Source organism: Melospiza melodia, chromosome 3, assembly GCF_035770615.1.
Source record: "Melospiza melodia melodia isolate bMelMel2 chromosome 3, bMelMel2.pri, whole genome shotgun sequence".
Taxonomy (NCBI): Eukaryota; Metazoa; Chordata; class Aves; order Passeriformes; family Passerellidae; genus Melospiza; species Melospiza melodia.
Genome location: NC_086196.1, coordinates 129,697,213 through 129,717,077, shown reverse-complemented (window position 1 = coordinate 129,717,077; position 19,865 = coordinate 129,697,213). Strand labels below are relative to the sequence as shown.

Below are 19,865 nucleotides of genomic sequence, written 5' to 3'. Positions count from 1 at the left end.
CAGTATATGTTGTCTTTTTATCCCATTTGTTTGTATAGGTTCTCAGTTACAGAGAAAGGAATGAATGCTGTAAGCACACAATGAAGAGTTTATCCTTCTTTTTTTATGAGCTCTTTACCATTCACATTCTCATGTGTCCTGTGTTTTTTGATGCAAAGCCTTCTTACTGTCTAAACAGGGAAGTGCTGGGATTTATTTATTTTTAACATCAATATTTAATTGTGGGCAGTTCCTAATTATCTACTACTATTTTACAACAGGAAGATGAAATCCTTGATTTGACAAACCGCCTTCTGAAGCCAAGAGAAATGTTGTTGTGAAATAACTGTGTCCTGCACATGCTAAGAAATAGGTTTTATTTGCATTTCCCTTAAGTGTAGCATCTGCAATGGCTGACTTGAAAATCCCTCCGCAAATACATTGTCAAACCACAGTAACAGAAAAGTATTTGACCTGCTTTTCTTTGGTTGTTGTCATAAGAAGAGAGGGAGGAGCAGGTTTTCAGCAGGTATAAATGGATTAAATCAGTGCAGGAATACAACCGGGGATCTGGTCCTCTGCCTCTGGTGGAGAGGAAATGAACTCTTTACATTTTGCCCCTGGGGCAGGGGTAAAGCACTGCCTGGTGATGGAACCTTTGCTGAGTTGTGCTGTTTGCTTTCCCAAAGCTGCGTGTGCCCCTGCAGGTGTGGGACCCGCAGATGTGCCATGCCCAGCCCCGTGCCTGGATTTCCCTGCCTGACCCTCGGATCAGCTCATCCCAAACTCGAGCTGAGGAGCTGGGTGGACACTCAGGGATCTGAGCTCCAATGAAAGTCAGAGCCCGCAGGACCACGCTGCTTGTGAAAGCATCTTTATTCCTGATCTGCAGCAAAGATTTCTCGTGCTGCTTTCTGTGCAGAACAGATGGGCTGGGGATCGCTGTCTGCCCGGTGACAGCTCACAGGGGGTGTGTGATTAGACAGGACCCCAAGGTGAGCCCATCCCAAGGGGGCTTGGAGAGGAGCACATCCTGCTGAAGCAGCACTCATTGCCGGCTTCCACTGCTGGGAAGGCAGGGCTGGCATCACTGCAGACACTCCCCACCAGTGGATGTTGCTGCAGGCACATCAGAATTTCTTAATGTAGTGAAGAAGAAAGGGGAAAGAGGACAGCAGGGAAGAGAAATCAGGGGAAAAATGTATAAAAAATTCACTACATAAATTAGCTGCGCTTCTTGCAGCAAAACTAACAGTTTCTTTTGAATGTGAATTCTGTTGCTTCTCTTAACTAAATGCCTAAAGGAATTGTATCACATAATATACAAGGGTAATTATTAAAAATGCATAAATAGTCTTGTAGGTACAAAAAGTTGCAACTTGTCTCCTGCAAAACATTAAAAGGTTTGCATATGTCAATGAATTACAGGCTGTTTGCTTTTAATCGCTGCTATTTTGGGAGTTCCTGTAAGGATGTTTTTAGAAGAAACACGTTTGGTAATTGGAGGAGGCTGCCCCATTGTAGTGGGCAGTTGAAACCCAGAGGAGGCCTGGCGGGGATTATTCAGGGTGTCTAACGGTTCTGGCTCTGGCTTTGGGTGTTAAGTATCGGCTAACATGTTTATGCCTGGCCTTCAGATGTCCAAACACAAAGGCCCTTTTCTTCTGCTCCTGGCAAGAATCCAGGCCAATCTTAGAATATTTGCCCATCCTCCTCTTCTGTATCCGACCCATCATTGAGGACAGTGTTTCTCTTGGAGTTTCATCTGAAAAACACTACAGCAAAGGAATGTTCACTGACCCAGAAGCCCAGTGACAAGAAGAGGGAATTATATGTGTATGAATGTCTGCCTTTGGGAAAAAAAGCACACGGAAAGAAAGCTACAACAAATCCAAAGTTTCTTTCCAAATTGAGCCACCTGGATTTTTTCTTTTTAAAAGTCAGTTCTGGTGGGATACTCTTGTATTTTTTTAAGCAAAATATTAGGTGAAGACAGCCTGCTTAGCATTACAGCTCTGAGATGGAAGAAATGGAAAATGTGCATTTGTGTTCAAGAGCACAGACATCAGTTCAGATTGATACTTGGAGATTATCTTGAACTAGAATAATGTATTTATGACTAGGGTCAAAGGGATTACCTACATGAATAAGAGCTAGCTGGATCAGGCTCTGCTGCTTGCAGCCAGCCAGGAATGGATAATGTGATATGAAAACAGACCTTTTTGGATGTTTTTTTCAAACTTATACATGTTTCTATCTCTGTGTTTGAAGCTATTGAAAGCATTTGATGCAGTCCATAAATTTAATCAATATTTTAATTTAATTGCATATTTTGGACCACAGTCTTGTAGTTGTTTCTGTCTCTGTGTTTGAAGCTATTAAAAGCATTCGATGCAGTCCTTAAATTTGGTAAATACTTCCTTTTACTTGCATATTTTTGACCCAAGTCCTGTAGTTCCGGGCAATAGAAAAAAAAAAAAAGGTGAGTGCTTCTTGCAAGCAGCTAGAAGCCAGTTTCCAAGGACCTGTGTTATTTGTAAGAGGAAGGATCACCAGCATGAACACCCAGATCAGTCCCTGGGTTTGTCGTATGAGTGCTCCAAGGTTTCTGTTAGCAAAGATCAGGCAGAGAAAACCTGCATTCAGCTAAGTCCTCATGTTCCCAGTCATGCAGCTCTGCACAGTATCTGTAACATATCTCCTTGGTTTAAAGTCTGATGTGCTACAATGAATGGCCATGATGGGATACAATAAATGCATTTTACTGCCTAACAAGATGGGAAAGAAAATGAAAAGCATTCTTAAGTCTTAGTCATTGGCTTCTGTATTCAGGCTTTGTTTCAATAAGCACAATTCATCAGCTGCTTACAAGAAGTGTTTAGTTATTGAGAGTATTTGCATTCTGTGTACATGTCCTTCTAATGTAGTTAATGAGTTTGTTTTTATTACAGAAGAACCCTGATTCTTTTGATGTTCATACAACTCTGTATCTGCTGAAAGGACCTCTCCTTTCCTTAATCCAGATTACCAGTCAATGCATGAATTTCAGATTTTTAGCAAGGAAGAGCAATGGAAGAGAAGTTAACTGACAGAAAAAGCTGGAAGGCAGGTTGCTCCAATTACACAGGTAGTGTTTCCAGCACTGTTGTGTCTGCCTTCTGCCATTAAACAGTGATTAGGATGGAAAGACTGAAGGACCAGCCATCATTAACACCCTTACAAAAGCTGTTCCTTCCCCCTCTGCTGATGAAGCAAAGGCAAAAACTCCCAACTGATTTCAAGAGGAGCAGGATTGGGCCCTTAGGCTGTACACAAGTATCTGTGATGGAAAAGAGAATGTAGCATGTTGGGTGCTTCATATAATATAAGATTAGATCAAATCCCTTCAGTGTCCTGAAGCACCAAATGCTGGGCTACCTGTGGCAGATAGCGAGTGAGTGTCTGTCAGCATGGATCATCCTCTCTAAACATGTACAGTTCTCATTTTGCAGCAATTGAGGTCTTTTAAAAAGTAGTCTAGGGGGAATAGAATGTAACATCAAGACACAGAATTCACAGAATGACTAGCTAGAAGAGACCTTCAAAATTATTGAGTCCAACCCATGCCCTAACACCTCAACTAAACCATGGCTCTGAGTGTCACATCCAGTCTCTTTTTATCACATTCAGGGATGGTGATGCCACCACCTCCCCAGGGAGGTAATTCCAGTACTTTATCACTCTTTCTGTAAAAAAAAATAGTTCCTTATATCCAACCTATATTTCCCTTGATGCAGCTTGAGACTGCATCCTCTCCTTCTGTCAGTGGCTGCCTGGAGAAAGAGCGCAACCCCACCTGAGCACAGCCACCTATCAGGGACCTGTAGAGAGTGATAAAGGCACCCCTGAGTGTCCTTTTCTCCAGGCTGAACACCCCCAGCTCCCTCAGTCGTTCCTCACAGGGTTTGTGTTCCCAGCCCCTCACCAGCCTTGTTGCCTCCTCTGGATGCACTCCAAGAGTCTCAAGGTCCTTCCCAAACTGAGGGGCCAGAGCTGGGCACAGCACTCAAGGGTGTGGCCTCACCAGTGCCGAGTACAGGGGAACGATGACCTCCCTGCTCCTGCTGGCCACACTGCTCCTGATACAGGCCAGGACACCATTGGCCTTCTTGGCCACCAGGGCACACTGCTGGCTCATGTTCAGCCGACTGTCAACCAGAACCCCCAGGCCCCTTTTCCCCTGAACACTGTCCAGCACCACCATCCCCGGCCCCCTATAACATTGTAGGGGGTTATTGTGGCCAAAATGCAGGGCTTGGCACTTGGACTTCTTAAACTTCATCCTATTGGACTCTGCCCATCCATCCAACCATTCCAGATCTCTCTGCAGAGCCCTTCTACCCTCCAACACACGATCCCAGCTTAGTGTCATCTGCAAATTTACTGATGAAAGACTCAATACCCTCCTCAATGACATCAATAAAAATATTGAACAGAACTGGCCCCAGCACAGACCCTAGGGGACACCACTGGTGGCTGGCTGCCAGTAGCATGCCACCACCACGTTCACCATCACTCCCTGGGCCCGGCCAACCAGCCAGCTCCTAACCCAACAAAGAGGGCTCCTGTCAAAGCTGTGGGCTGCCAGCTTTTCCAGGAGGATGCTGTGGGAGCAGCAGTGTCAGTATCTTGCTGAAGGCCAAAAATACAAGAAGACAAAAGGACAAGTAGCTTCAGTTTTTGCGTGATCATTGGCACAGTCAAAGAGTTTTACATATGGAGATGCCTGACAACCAATCAATGGGCAGTCAGAAAACCAGTTAGACTATCAAATCTTTCTGTTGAGGTATATAAAAATTATATGTAGCTAATGTGAGTGAATGGCTCACTGGGCAAATAAATGGGTGTTTTCAGCAAAAGCAAAAATATGCTGATCTGGTGAAAGGAATTTCCCCTGTCCCATCTCTAATCTGCCTGGGAAGGAAACGTTTCCTTGACTCACTAACACGCCACAGCTCCAAAACATGTCCCCTTGCCATCACTCCTCAGGCTGGCTGACAGACTCTGTACCTGAGCTGCCAGGCAGGGGCCAGTGCCCAAGGCCATCCCAGCTTCAGTGATGGCACAGCCATAGTAGGAAATTGGGAAATATGGTGATTCCACCTGATTATAAAGATATAATATATAAATATATAAACAAAATAGAGCATAGGACAATAACCACATGCTAGCATGTGTTGTAGGAGCCTTCCTGGAGTGTTTAGATGCCCAAATGTATTGACTTTGGGCAGCTGACAGGCCCCTCCCCCAGTGCCTTTCTGTGTTTGAGGACAGCGCTTTGCTTTTTGTTTCACACGCCATCTTCCCTTCATGGCCACACTTTAGGGACCAGACCCTCCCCAGAAAGCAGGCACGCCTTCACACCAAACCCCAGAGTGCAATGGGCTGGGACATGGGGCACAGGGTAGCTTAAGGGAACTGCACTTTATTCACCCCAAACCCTCATACCCCAGGCTGTCCCCAGGCACTGGGTGGGGACTGTGCTGCTACCTGCAGGGCTGGCATCTTGTGCTTTGTCCCTGCCTCATTTTCAGGTGTAGGCACTTCACAGAATGATGCTCAGGTGCCCTCACCACCCCTTCACTCTCTGACAGAGGAGACATCTGTGCCAGGCTGATGGCTCCTGGGCTGAGGTACAGAGGTGAACCCTGCAGACCCCTGCCCAGCATTTTATGCTGGAGTAGGATAGAGTTGAAATGAGACTAAGTGTTTCCACCCCACACTATCATGACTGGAATTTTGAGCCATTAATTTTTATTGGAATTAAAAGCTGCTTTTTACATAAGTAATATACAATAAGTCGGTGAATACCAATTAAAAGCATATTTCACAAAATTAGACTTTCAGTTGCCTGTTCTATTGAATATCAGTAGGTAATAAGCTTTCCTCATTTCCCTGAGCATGTAATTTTTCCCTTGAATTCTTGAGTCACTGCTTTGATCACTTCTTGATTGCTTAAAGGCTGTGAGTCAGTAATATTTCCCAGTTTCGTTGTCACATCAAAGATCTTTGAGGGGCTTTCTCCATTAGAAGGCAGCCAAGGTTCCTGGTTGACATAGTTCATCACCATGCCAAAGCTGTGCTGCACAAATGAAAATAGGGAATAATGCAACACTTTTAGCCATTCGTGTAATCACTTGAATAATATGTATCACATCCTTAAATGGGCCAGCTGCTACACAGCAATTTTTTTTTGCTTGGATTTCTACACTTGAAAATATGGAAGACAAACACTAAACAGGAAAGGTGATTTTTATCCAGGCATGCTGATCAGTGGAAGCAAAGACAGTTGCTTTCCTCCATTTAGAGACTTTAGCTGTTGCTTTATTCAGGCATTTATGACATGAACAATTCCAGCACTGAAAAGCCTCACATCTTTACAGAAACATCATTTAATGTGATAATATGAAAAAGAAATTATTTGCGCAGGATTCTGGCTTTCAGTTTGGTACAGGAATTCGTATCCCACTGTGGCAGTTTGGATCAGCTGAAGCCATTAATGTGGTTCCCACAGCATGCCAGATCCTGACATCCTTGGTCCACTTTTTCTTGGGTTCCTCTTGGGCAAAACTCACCAGATTTCCCAAGAAGCTGGGTTTGAGAAAAATGAGGGCCAAACTACCATGGAGACTCATCAGAGTTTTCCTTGGCTTGCAGGAAGGGGAAAGTCTATTTCCCCAGCAGCTGCTCTGTCCTGTGCAGGCTGTGACACCAGAGCCTCTGGACTTTCATCTTTGGATGTGAAACCCTGCCCAGCCCCACCTGAGCTGCCTGAATCTTCTTGTTCCTCCCTTGGAGGGAGAGTCAGGCACAAGCACCCCGTGGGGATGGGTTGGGGTCCCATATCCCACAGAGGGAGAAATGTGTAGGGGAAGAGACTTGTTTTGGGATGACCTGAAAGCAAAAGCTCTCTCTGAGGAAGGGTGTGAAACTTGGGGCAAATTTGACCTCTTCAGGAGCTGCAAGTATTTCCAGTGTGAACTTCATCCCTGAAGCAAAAGAATTACAATGGGAAGGCATTTAAAGGGACACTGTCACCTTACAACTCCTATGTTGAAAACAAACAAATGCCTTTACCTGTGCTACAAATCCCACCTCAACATTATTAAAAGTGAAAGAATTTTTAAAAATCCAATTTACTTGTCACTCTTTCTGTTTTGTTTACCAGTTGTGTTTTCTCACTGTGGACAATAGAAATCAATGAAGTCAGGTTTGCCTGTGTCTGAGTCACTTTCACTTTTAGGTTTTCAGGCCTAGGGTGGAAAGTTCAGGGGAATGGTTATTTCATCAAATACGACTGTTTTCATTTGCAATTAAAAAAATCAATGCCAATGTTTCTTTTCAGACATATGTTTGTAAAAGTCTGCTTCTGTGAGATTTAAACTTTGGACCAACCTTGGCAGTGTTCTTTGAAAGATGTAGCTAAGTAAAACCATAGTGGCAATAAAGGAATTCTTTCCATTATCATGGCAGATTGGAGACCAGTTATGCAGCAGGACTCCATCTTTATAGGTATCACAAAAGTAGGAGATAAAATATGGTCACAGTCTCTGAAACAAGGGGCAGATATATCCCTAACAAGAAAAAAGATAATGAGATTCTAATGTTCAGCCCTATGAGCCACGATTTCAGCAGCCCAAGAAAGCACAGCTGCTGCAGATAGCATTGCAAAGGTTTCTCTGGAAAGAAATGTGAAAGCAGATAAAGGAGTAACTTTGCAGATATTTACATGAGATTCTCATAAGCACAAGGGGCAGCTTTTGATCAAAGGATATAAATCTGGGTGAATCAAAATGTGGGTTTTTTTCCTTCACTGGAGTTCCCTGTTCTGTGCTACTTCAGGAGGGCTCAATTTAAGTCCTCATAATGGTATGCAAAACTTGCAAAATGTATCCCAGCTGGGGCATGCTCTCTTGCTAAGGCTTCCTTCTTCCTCCAGCAGGACTTCATTTCGGGGAGCTGCTGGAAGAGTGAAACACAGAATAGCAAGTGCTGTTTGCATTCTGGGAAGTAGCCCCAGCCTTCTGCTTCCACCCATGTCAGAAAGGATTTCAGGACTGGGCCTAAGGCTTCTGGCCCTGAATCTAAATGTCAGCAGGTGTACACAACTTGAATAATTAAGAATTAGTCTATTTATTAAAAAAATGTAGAGTCAAAACAAAGAATTTGCAATCTGAAGTATTTTTTCATTCATAACCTTTTAATGGAAGTGACACTAATTCCAGTGACTAGGTTTTGTGGTTTCATATTGGCTGGGATGTACCCCAGGTGTGGCAGAGTGCCCCTGGGGACCCAAAAGACTCACCCTTCTTCCTTGCTGAAGGGACAAGTGTTGGACACAAAAGTCTCTGCCCAGCATGATGGGCACTGCTGGCCGGTGACTCACATGGATGGGCTGCTCATTTGTGCTGTGTTTGGCACACACTACAAAATTCTGCAAAAGGCAAATTAGCAGAGGTAGCTGTTAAGGGACAGATTCTTCTTTTACTTAGAGAATTATTGAAGCTCCTAAATCGAGGCTGAAAACAAAAGAAAATGGTAGTCCCCTTCTGGACTGAGTGTTAAAGGTCTCACCCAAAAGGAGCTGCTTTTTGTTTAAAAATGCTGAGAGTAGAGATTTCATCGAGTGAACACCACTTCATCAAGGAGCTGTCTGCATGCCTTTCAGTCACTGCTCCTCCTGACAAGCTCATGTTCTTACAGGCAGCATCTAATTGCTATAAATACCTGCAACGTATCATTCACTTCTCCTCCTTAACATAAAACTTTGGCTCTAGAGGAAAATTGAATCTGTTATTCCTGATGTTTCTTAGCCTCTTGCTGCTGCTAGATGATACCAGGCAGGGTGGAGCAGGAGGAGATCAGATTGCTTCCAGGTAAACTGGCAAATGTTCCTGCAGACCCGGCAGGGGCCACCAGGTCCCCTCCAAGGCTATAGGTATCATGGGGAGGGAATTCCCAGACAGTGAACCCTCTTGTACTGGCAGACTGGGAGTTGTTTTTAAAGGGGGGAGAAATGGGGGATAAGAAAAGAAGACCTTGTAGAAAATTCCAGTCCCTATTCATAAGGCTTGTGCTAAAAATGACCTCGTGTTTCATAGTGCAGCAAACAGAGTTGAAGAATGCAGTCTTGTGGCCAAGAGGAGGGTGTTTCAGTGACCACTTAGGAATATTTGAATCACACAGTGGCTTATTTTGCTGTTCTTTCTTATTCCTGACAGCACAGTGTTTAGAGAGGCTCTTTGAGTGGGATGAAGACACTGAGATTTTAGTATGGATAATTCAGCTGCACTCTTCCAGTGGTACACAGCTTTACAGAAGGAGGGACCAGATTTTTGGCCTTCTAAGACATCTCATAATCTATCTGTGTCACAGATTCAATCCTTTGAGCTATGATCCTAAAAGCCCTCAGGGGCCAAACCTCAGGGGAAGGAAGCACTTAACACAGGGTCTTCTGCAATCGATACTTCAATACTAAAAATGCTTTTAAAATACTTTTATTTTCTTAAAAGAGAAAAGAACCAGCAGAGATGAAACCTACTCATCTCTTACTTTATTGCTATTATAAGCAGTTTCTACAAAGCTTAGAGTGACCAGTGACATTTCTCTTTGGGTGACATGCTTGTGAACTTCACTGTTCTTTCATTTTCACCACACAGCACCAGTTAATTTGTCTTTCCAAAGCAAATGGGTCTGAGAGCACTTCTCAGCCCAGCTCCCATCCAAAACTCTCCAAGAAAAAATGGCCTCTTGCTTCCTACAGCCAGGTTCAGGCTCTGAGACATGGGATGACCACTTGCTCAGCATGTAAATCCAGAGACCCCAAACCTGTGTCACCAGTGGTATGCTCAGGACAGGACAAATGTAGCTTTTGTGACATGCTCAGTCCAACTGCAGTACTTTTGACTTTTTCCTTACCTCAGCTTTGCAGAGATCTGCCCTGGGATGGAGGTTGGCGGGAATTGCAAACTCCATCTCCTGTAACCAAACCTCTCACAGCTGCCTGCTCCTGGCTCTCTGTCTGCTTTTTTGGAGAGGCCCTACTATCCTGTGTAGACACAAGAGATTTCAGCTGAAACACAGGTCTCCCCTCTGCTGTCTGCCCCTCTTCCCAAGACTTAAGAGGAAATCAAATGCTGCAATATAAGCATGCAGGTTACACTTGTATTTAGTTCAATGGCCTCTCCTTTCTAACAGTTTACTTTGTCTCTTCTAATTCAAGCATGTCAGTAGCAAGTATCATATCTGTGACATCGATAATAAAAATCCCATTGTAAATGCCGGGGTGTCATTTTCCATTCTGCCTAAACAATCCCGAGCTTTGTGCCTTCTGGAGCGGCCCCTGTCTCTCACAGGTGACATTTGCAGATGGGGACCCGCATGTGTGAGGCACGCAGCTGAGCCTCTCATTTCCATATGGACAGCCTGGCATAAGTGCACTTTGTGTCAACCAAGAGGCCAGTCTGCAGCAGCTGGAAATTTGACCACTCTGGATTTACGGGGCCCTATCCCTCCCCAGGAGTGCCAGCCTGGTGGAGGCAGTGGAGGAGCACTGTGCAGTACCCGGCATTTTCACGTGCAGCTCCATGCGCTTTGTTTGGAGGGGAAAATCAGGAAAACCATCCACAGATTGTGTGCTTTGACTCTGAAATGCTTTCATTGGCATGCTTTGGCCCAAGGGTGCCTAGGGAAGTTGACACCTGACTTGTGTGGAAAGCAGCCAGTGGTGGCACTTCCAGAGCTCTAGAGCAGCTGCGGGGTCTCAGAGATGTGGAAGATGCACGTCCCAGATGGAGAGGGCTCCTTTGGAAAGAACCAACACCTTTTCTGCATCACCACCATGGCTGCTTCTGTGGCTCATTGTGGAAAGGACAGTGCTCCCTTCTCAGAAAAAAATAAATGAATAATTTTCAGAAAATGTGACCCTTGGGAAGGCTTAGTTTACAGAGTAGGGTGTCAAAATTGTGGGCTTTTTTGTGATCTTACCCTTCTTAGAATTACCTCATCATTTATATACTCTCCTAAATCACACCAATTACTCTAAATATGTACAGACATATACCGAAGTAGCTCAAAAAGGAACAATTACGATACTATTTGGCATGGTTACAGCATCTGTGAAAAAGACATCTTTTATGTGTAACACAATTTGTCCAGAATTAATGAAAATATCCAGGGCTGTTTTTATGAAGTAATTTGTCACATTAAACTAAAAAAACCTAAGGTTATGTTGGACATGAAAAGAAACTCCCTGAAGGTCAAAGCAATTAAACATTGAAACAACCCATCAACCCAGGGGTCACCGAGGCCTCATCTAATGAGAACGTTCAAACGGGAGGAAATCCTGCAATCGTCTCTACTCATTTCTTCGCCAGGTTAAATACCCATTTGAAGTCTTGGCACAGCAGAGCCAATGGAAAAATTCCCATGGGCTTGATTGGGACTGTGGTTTTTTCCCCTCAGATTTTAATAAAACCTTTGTATTTCAATCAGATCTGGAATAGTTTGCATCTTCTGTGAATTCCTGTAAACCAAAAGACCAGTAAGCTTAGTAGTAGCATCTTCGATAGTTTTTTCTTCCTTCTTCTGTATAAATATTAACAGCTAACATTTGGTTGTTGCAAATAGATTCAGATTTAGTTGTTTCTGAGGGAATCTGTGTGTATGTTGTATTCACAATCAAAAAAGAGCTACTGCAGAAGGCTTCTTTAGAAGAGAACACTCCAGCAGGAGGAGTGTTCATATTGATCTGGCAAGATTATAGTGTGACTTTAGCATTCAGTCAAATATTTTCATAGTTTGGTAATCTTGATAATAAAAAGGACTCATCACTAACAAACTGAGAATGTGTGTGTTGCCCTAACCTTCTGGAATTAGATATAAGAAGACCTATAAATACCTCTCCTTTAAAACTGGTTTTGAAAAATGCCAGGTAAGCTCACGCAGGTTTGTAGAAAGAGCTATGTGGGTCAGGTGCTACCAATTTCTTTGTGAGCCTCACACTGGAAAACTGTTTTATATCTGGCAATGATAGCACAGCACAGAGCAGTTTCTCAATGCATCTTCCCCTTTGTGCTTTACTGTTTTGGTGTTGTCATTAACACTGCTCCCTCTTGTTTTCCACTCTTCCTTCCTATTCTTGGTGTATGAATGTATGAAAAGTGTATGTTACTCAGTTATCAGTACTATGTTCCATAAGCTATAATTTCCACAGGCAATTCCCTGCTTTGGAGCAGGTTCTTTTACTATAAACTGACAAAGCCAAGGAAAAAGGAACTAATGTCTTTGTGAAATATTTGTGCATTCAACATATTTTTATATTAGACAGAAGGATAAAAGACAAAATAATTGCTTTGGATTATGTACCATAATCTGTCCAGAGTACAGAGGTTCAGGGGATTCTGTGCAGGGACTGGGAGTAAAACCAGAGCAAGTTTGGAATTCATTAAGTGGTGATGAAACATGTGATAACTTTTCATTTGTAGCAGCTGAAGCCGTGATCCAGTTAGATTAGGAACATGCATTGTTTATGAGACAAAATTTGGTATTATGTGCTGTTTGGATAAGTGGGATATAATGCATTCATTTTTTTTGACATTTGACTGCTCATCAACTTTTAGTTCAGATGGAACAAAATTGGTATTTTGTAGTGTGGAGATGGTGTTACATGTAAAGTGCGCAGCAATCACTGATGCTGATGTTTTATAAGTGATCACCATATACAAACAGGAAATGGCTCAAAATACACTTCATAATGATTTATCCATAACTAATTCTCCACTGCTAAGTAGTGATATCAGTGCTCTAACCATGTCAGATGTCATTTGTGTCTTGGTTTCCTTCCACAGTTGTTAAGGTTGAGGGTTCATTTAATGGGCTTTCTCTGTTAGCACACATGGAGCTGGCAGTGATGAAATGTAGTGGTACAAGGACATGGAAGTACATTTAGGAAAGGGAAAATTCAAAATCTACTTCCCCACTGTCAGATGCTCCACAGAAAATCAGTTTGAGACACCGATTTTCCTAAAGAAATTAGGATTTAGACACGCCACAATCATTAATATTGTCAATGCATAAAACAGCTCAGCAGTGTTTTATGTCTGAGGGGTTTTTTTATGTCCTGTCACTGCCTTTACATGCACATACATGGCCAGCCAGGTCTCAGGCACTGTCTCTGCAGGGCAAGGAAGAAGCTGACGAGTTCCTGTAAAACTGTTCAGCTTTAAAAGGAATGTTTTTAGGGCTAAATGGGTGCCCTTCAAAAAAGAAGAAATCAGAAGGTTCCACCAGATTAAGAAACCAATATTTTGAACATTGCTGAATAAAAATACTATAAAAGATGTTAACCAAAAGTTTGCAGAAAACAGGCAAAGTCTGAGCCTGTGTTCACTCTGCCAGGCAAGCTCACAGCCCAGTGGAGCAGGGCAGGGCAGAGTGGGGGTACCCAAGGCATGGCAAGAACCACTCTGTGCTGTGGGAGCATCGTGCTGGCAAAAGGGGTTCTGCCAACAACAAGAAAAGACAACCAGGGAATGTTTGTTTCCCCCAGGAGCTGTTCTCTGCCCCAGACATTACTTCTTCAAAGCCTGCAGAGCTGACAGCAGCACCTTCCTGTCATCCCTTCCTTCAGTGCCTGCAAAGGAATGCATTTTCCTCTGAGATGGTACTTATTGTCTGCTTCTCCTGGCAGAAAATATATGCAATTTTAGGGCATGATTCCTCTTATCTACTACTGCTTGAGGAGAAGGATTACTTTTTGGTTAGATAAGGCAGACCCCAAAGCCTTTGCGGAGATCTATGTTTTCTGGGGCTTATGTTGACCCATAAAGTTTTTCTCCTTTTCCTCTTTCCAACATTTTCCTTCTTCTTTTATCAGGCTGTAAAGCCCTACAATCTGAAAGGAAAAGTTTCACATTTAATTTTTGGTCTTTGGTCTTCTCCATCTTAAATGATTCCATGATTATCAATGAACACAGAGCAATGGCTGACTGAAATCTGGTCCAGATTCTGTGACCAGGGGCTGGTTCTGTGTGAACCAGAGATGAGGAGATGCCTCATGAGCTCAGACTCACCCACATAGTCCCACAGGGAAAGCTTCATGTTCTAGCTTTCACTTTCAGTGGTTGGCTATGGAAATAGAAGTGTTTTTTCACAGCTTGTTCTACCCCACCAGCACAGCCCAGTTTCTTCCAGCTCCTGCCTTTTTTACACTTGGTTTATAAAATTGCAAAATGTATTGAATTTTACCATTTTACAAATGGTATTTATAGATGGAGCAAATACCAGTTTTGGAACCAGGCAAAACAGGAGTGCAACCCATGCAGATAATGACAGACGACAGGGAGCAGTGGGCTCTGATCTCTCAGGGGTTTCCAGAAGTAACTGGGGAATCTGCCTTGTTTCGAAACTCTCCCTCCTCCAGTCACTAAACGGAGGAAAGATAATGAGCTTTTGTAATAGGCATGGGACTGCTAATAAAAGCTTGTCTTGCTGACATCCCTTTATTGAAATTATTACGTGTTCCTTTTCGTGTTGAAGCAAGATTAAAACAACCCTAGGATATTACTTTTTTATTGGAGCCAGAAATCTACACAGTGCCAGAAGAGACAAAAATCTAACCCAAATTCATACCTACAAGTTGGAGGTGAGGATTTAATCATCTTTTCCAACAGACACCATCAGACAAAGTGATCTTTTAAGAAGAGGCTGACATTTTGTTGACAGAGATGGACAGAGACATTGAATGATCTCAGTGCCAAAACTGAAGAATGATGTAGCAGGATCAGCAAAATGTCATGGTTAATAGTATCAAAAGCCACCAAAATAATTAAAAAGCAATAGGTCACTCACATTGCCACACTCTGAAGACTGTAATAAATAATTAAAAATTCAAACCAACCCAGCCTCAGTATAATGGAAATCAAACTGGACTTCAGGGAAATTTTTTTGTGACTAGATGATCAGACATAGGACCATCTTTCCCTTCAATCCACCCCCCAGTTCTTTTCCAATCTCTTAAACAAGGGAGGTTAAAGAGAAGGTGATAATCCAAGATGATTAGGAGAAAATGGCAATTTACTTATGACACCTGAATAACAGCAACACAATTCAAAACAGATAAAACAGAATCACAAACAAGATGTAGGATTACCCATGTTGAAATAAAAGGATCAAACACTCACAGAGGCATTGATTGCACTTGGGGGTATTTTGAATCTGGATCATGTAAAGCTTTTGCATGAACTTAATTTATTCCCATTAGCTCAGAGAATGTCAATGGAGAAACTCCAGCACATCCAATTATATGTGTGCCTAGATGGTTGTAGCATCAAACTGGAGTGTGAGTATCACCAACACAAGTTGAAATAATCAGCTAAAAGTCAGTCAGAAAAGAGAGATGGGATATGCAAGTAGTTAAAAGGCAACAGGAAAAGGCAGCAAAATTTCTGCAGATGTTTCAAAAAGGAGTTTTGCTGTATAAGAAATCTTGATCAACTTGAAATAACTTCGTAGGACTGGAAAGCTACTCAGGCTTTTGCTTTCTAAAACTGACACTGTCAAACATTTGAGTATATTGTCATCTAATTATATTTTATAAAACAAAACTGAAATTTGCTTTTGATTTATTTTCCCATTATTCAGCTCCAGAGACACAGAAATACAAATTCATCCCATGAAGATGAACTATTGAGTCACTGAGCTTACTGACTTGACTTCCCAGGCACTTGGCCGCGCAGGCAGCAGGAGGAGCTGCATTTGTTCCCTGGGTCAGAGCCATTGTTGGGCAATATGTGCTGCCTTGACAATGTGCCCTGCCTCCTGTGGCTCCCCAGGCCAGGTGGGCCTCTCTGGCCATTTTGCTGTCCACAGTTAATTTTACATGATTAGGTGAAACAAACCAAAATACAGAAATAACCCAAATCTGTAAGTCCTTACTCATGTAGGGAGATAGTACCTTACAGCCAGCCTTATCAACAAAGCAGGTATGAAAGAAGGCAAAAGATGCCTTTTGACATCTACCTGAGCTTCTCCCACGAGGACTGTCAAAGGAAAGTGTATCAAAATCCCTTCTGATCCATTTGGCTCATTAATCAGTTCTTTTCTTGACAATTTCACCATTAACTGAATGATCCATTTCAAGATTGGTGCATAAATCCAGTTTAATGATTTTTCAGTAGAATGGAGGAATTCCAAAATCTCTTCACCAAAATCCTGAGTCATACCACTGTTAGTTTTGAATTAAAGTTTAAATAGGCTAGAATACAGAAAGACATAGGCCCAGATTTCATGTCTGTTGCAATGGCATCCATTTGATTTCCATTTGCATCCATTTGAGTGATTCCACTGAATTCAGTTGAATTGCAAAAAAATCATGATTTCTGCTGAAGCTGAATTTAATTAATAAATCTGGCTGTTGGTAGATAGCATAGCATATTATCCTTACTGACACCTTGCACACTGTTTTCAGCTGCAGATCCCAAAGTGCACACTGGACACTGAAGATCCCAGCTGTGACCTTGATGCCAGCAAACCCATAAAATAGCAAGACTCATACAGAGGTTTTTATGATGTTAGTAGGAATATGAAGATCTCAAAGCCATAAGGGACTGGGGGTCATAACAAACACAGTGGGCCAAGTTCACTGCTGACGACCATGGTGAAATGTCAGATATGGTCTGAGACTGGTGCAAGTGGTTCAAAATGTAAGACACTGATTCCATACTGATGCTGAGTCAAAGGATCCTGTGAAGCTGAAAGTAACAACTAGCAGTGCAAGAGGACAATGCACAGACATTGATTAACCAAAACATTGCCTTCACCAGCACCTTTTTGTGTTATAGCCTTTTAAAGGCTCCTCCACTGGAGGAGAAGGGTGGTGCTAGCATGAGAACATCCAGAGAGGTCATGATTCTGCTCTTCTGCATACATCCCTCACATCTCTTGGTCCCCCAGGCTTCTGTAAGTTGCTAACTTAAACAACTTGCTTTGGTACCTATATAATGATTTCCCGCTTGGGTCTATCCATCCAGTTTACAGCTGCTGTAGAACTTACACTGGACATCAGATTTTGTTCAGCTGCTCTTTTTTTTCATTGGGAAATACCTCCACACCTTTTTACCCAGTCTAGCAATCTTATCCACAAACCAATTATACTAACTTGTGATTACACTTTATTTAAAGAAAAAAGATTCGTTGGGAGTTTTGATTCAGAGAAAAGTACAAGATAGGGAGAAATCTTCTGTCTTTGCAATAAACATCAATTAATGTTGCAACTACATAAACAGAATCAGAAAAGAGTGGTGCCCCTGCTCCAGTTTGTCCTGAAACAGATGTAGCAAGATACAGTCATCCTCAAAATAACGTTACATTTTTTTTTTTCCAGAAAATGGTTCCAGAAAAGGTGCTTGCTGCAAGCAAAGCTAAGAAGTTGCTCTGTTAGCACTGAGATTTACAAAAATTGATTTCCTATTGCACTGTGTCTTCTGACTGGATCCTACGGTGTCTGGTAGGGCTTAAGGAATGAGCAGAGTGTCAGTGGGGGTTGGGGTGTTTTTCCCTCTCAATGCCTTCTCCTGACACCTCTTGGTGGGCACAAGCAGCTGTAGCTGCCTGCTCAGAGAGGGCCCTGCAAAGGTCTGTCTCTTCTGCCTTTTGCTTCTCTGCATGAAACATTCAGAAAGAAGGATGGCTTTGAACATTGTGCACTTCTGCTGGGTTAAGCTGAAAGTGCTCATGAGTTCAGGTGGGAGGTGGGGCAGAGGTGCAATGGTACCTCTGTCTTTCACACCCACAAGAACACAATTTGTGCAAAACCTCCATGACCATTCGGGCCTTTTTTTCTTAAGAGAGCTAGATTCAAAAATTCCCATTGACTTTGCAGAGCTCTAAGCCAGGATTGTTGTTAGATATCCACAGAGGGTCAGCTGGGTTGGTACTAGAATTACATTGAGAGTTACACTAAATGTGCTGAGCATCACAGGATGGGCGTCTTACACGGGGTATTATCCTTGTGGTAGATAATGAGTATTTCCAGGCTGTGCAGGACAAACCTGCAGGACACTGCAAGGACACAAAGGAGAGTGGGGCTGAGGACATAGCATGCATAAGCCTGGTGTAGAGGAGATCATCCCAGATGTAGTTTCCAATGTCACATCCACCTGACACAAGGACCAGGGAGAAAAGAATCCCTTTGGGTCAGCAGACCGAGGAAAAGCACGTGGCTCTATGGGTTAAGGAACAGGCGAGTACAAGCCCTGCCCAGAGGGTGGTGGATGAATGAGCTTCTTCCCCTCTCCGGATTCCTTTCCCAGCCCGCCCCCGGGATTCCTTGGGCAGGGGGAGCAGGGGGCAGAGCAGCCCTTTCTCTGGGCGGGCAGCAGGGCTCGGAGCAGAGCAGCCCTTTCTCTCGTGGGCAGGGGGAGCAGGGGGCAGAGCAGCCCTTTCTCTGGGTGGGCAGCAGGGCTCGGAGCAGAGCAGCCCTTTCTCTGGGTGGGCAGGAGGAGCAGGGAGCAGAGCAGCCCTTTCTCTGGGTGGGCAGGAGGAGCAGGGGGCAGAGCAGCCCTTTCTCTGGGTGGGCAGGAGGAGCAGGGGGCAGAGCAGCCCTTTCTCTGGGTGGGCAGGGGGAGCAGGGAGCAGAGCAGCCCTTTCTCTGGGTGGGCAGGAGGAGCAGGGAGCAGAGCAGCCCTTTCTCTGGGTGGGCAGGAGGAGCAGGGAGCAGAGCAGCCCTTTCTCTGGGCGGGCAGGGGGAGCAGGGAGCAGAGCAGCCCTTTCTCTGGGCGGGCAGCAGGGCTCGGGGCAGAGCAGCCCTTTCTCTGGGTGGGCAGGGGGAGCAGGGGGCAGAGCAGCCCTTTCTCTGGGTGGGCAGGAGGAGCAGGGAGCAGAGCAGCCCTTTCTCTGGGTGGGCAGGAGGAGCAGGGAGCAGAGCAGCCCTTTCTCTGGGTGGGCAGGAGGGCTCGGAGCAGAGCAGCCCTTTCTCTGGGTGGGCAGGAGGAGCAGGGAGCAGAGCAGCCCTTTCTCTGGGTGGGCAGGGGGAGCAGGGGGCAGAGCAGCCCTTTCTCTGGGTGGGCAGGGGGAGCAGGGGGCAGAGCAGCCCTTTCTCTCGTGGGCAGCAGGGCTCGGAGCAGAGCAGCCCTTTCTCTGGGCGGGCAGCAGGGCTCGGAGCAGAGCAGCCCTTTCTCTGGGTGGGCAGCAGGGCTCGGAGCAGCTCCCGCCCGCGCATCCCCATCGCCCTGGGCTGGCTCTGGGTGCTGAGGGTGGAAGCTGAGAGCTGCTCTTACGGAATGCAAACACATTTTCAGGACTTTCCCTTCCATTGAGGGCAAAGACAACCCAAGTGAGGAAAGGCACACGACTGAAATTTAATGTTTAACATGGTCTGTTCAAGTAGAAAGATGAATTGAGACCCCTTTGAAAATGTGGTCCTTATGATTCTTAGAGCCGAATAAGTAGGGTGACTGCGGATAATATTACTTTTCTAACCCTGTCACCTGGGGGTTTCAGCACAATTGCGAACTTTCCACACTTACCTCTCTTAGAACCCACTTCTGAAGATGGCAATTATTACCTTCTTCATTTTGGAGGGGGAAACTCTAAGTGCTGATGAAAGGTTTTCCCCAAATACTTCAGGAAACCTGTAGCAGAGAGAGAAAGCAAAATAATTTGAAAAATTATTTTGCCCTTTCACATTTGCATGATTGTTTCCTTTTAATTCAAATAACTTCAGAGATCTGCATTGCAACAGATATTTTCTAGAGCACTTTCTAACATCCTGAGCCCACTGAAGTGTACCAAACCCACTGAAGTCAAAAGCCCACCCTTATACTAAGTTGTTCTGTGAACTTGTCCTA

The 19,865-nt window shown here is 44.1% G+C and overlaps 1 long non-coding RNA gene across 2 annotated transcripts; it reads right to left on the bottom strand.

Moving 5' to 3' along the window:
- Positions 1-5,823: 5,823 nt before the first annotated feature.
- LOC134416838 (uncharacterized) lies at positions 5,824-19,624 on the bottom strand. Of its 2 annotated transcripts, none has more exons than XR_010027428.1 (3): positions 19,545-19,624; positions 8,324-8,537; positions 5,824-6,100 (listed from the first exon to the last, which is right to left on the bottom strand). It is a non-coding gene; the product is annotated as an uncharacterized LOC134416838 (long non-coding RNA). The 2 variants fall into 2 exon arrangements; XR_010027429.1 differs by lacking the exon at positions 5,824-6,100 and adding an exon at positions 7,687-7,977.
- Positions 19,625-19,865: the final 241 nt, after the last annotated feature.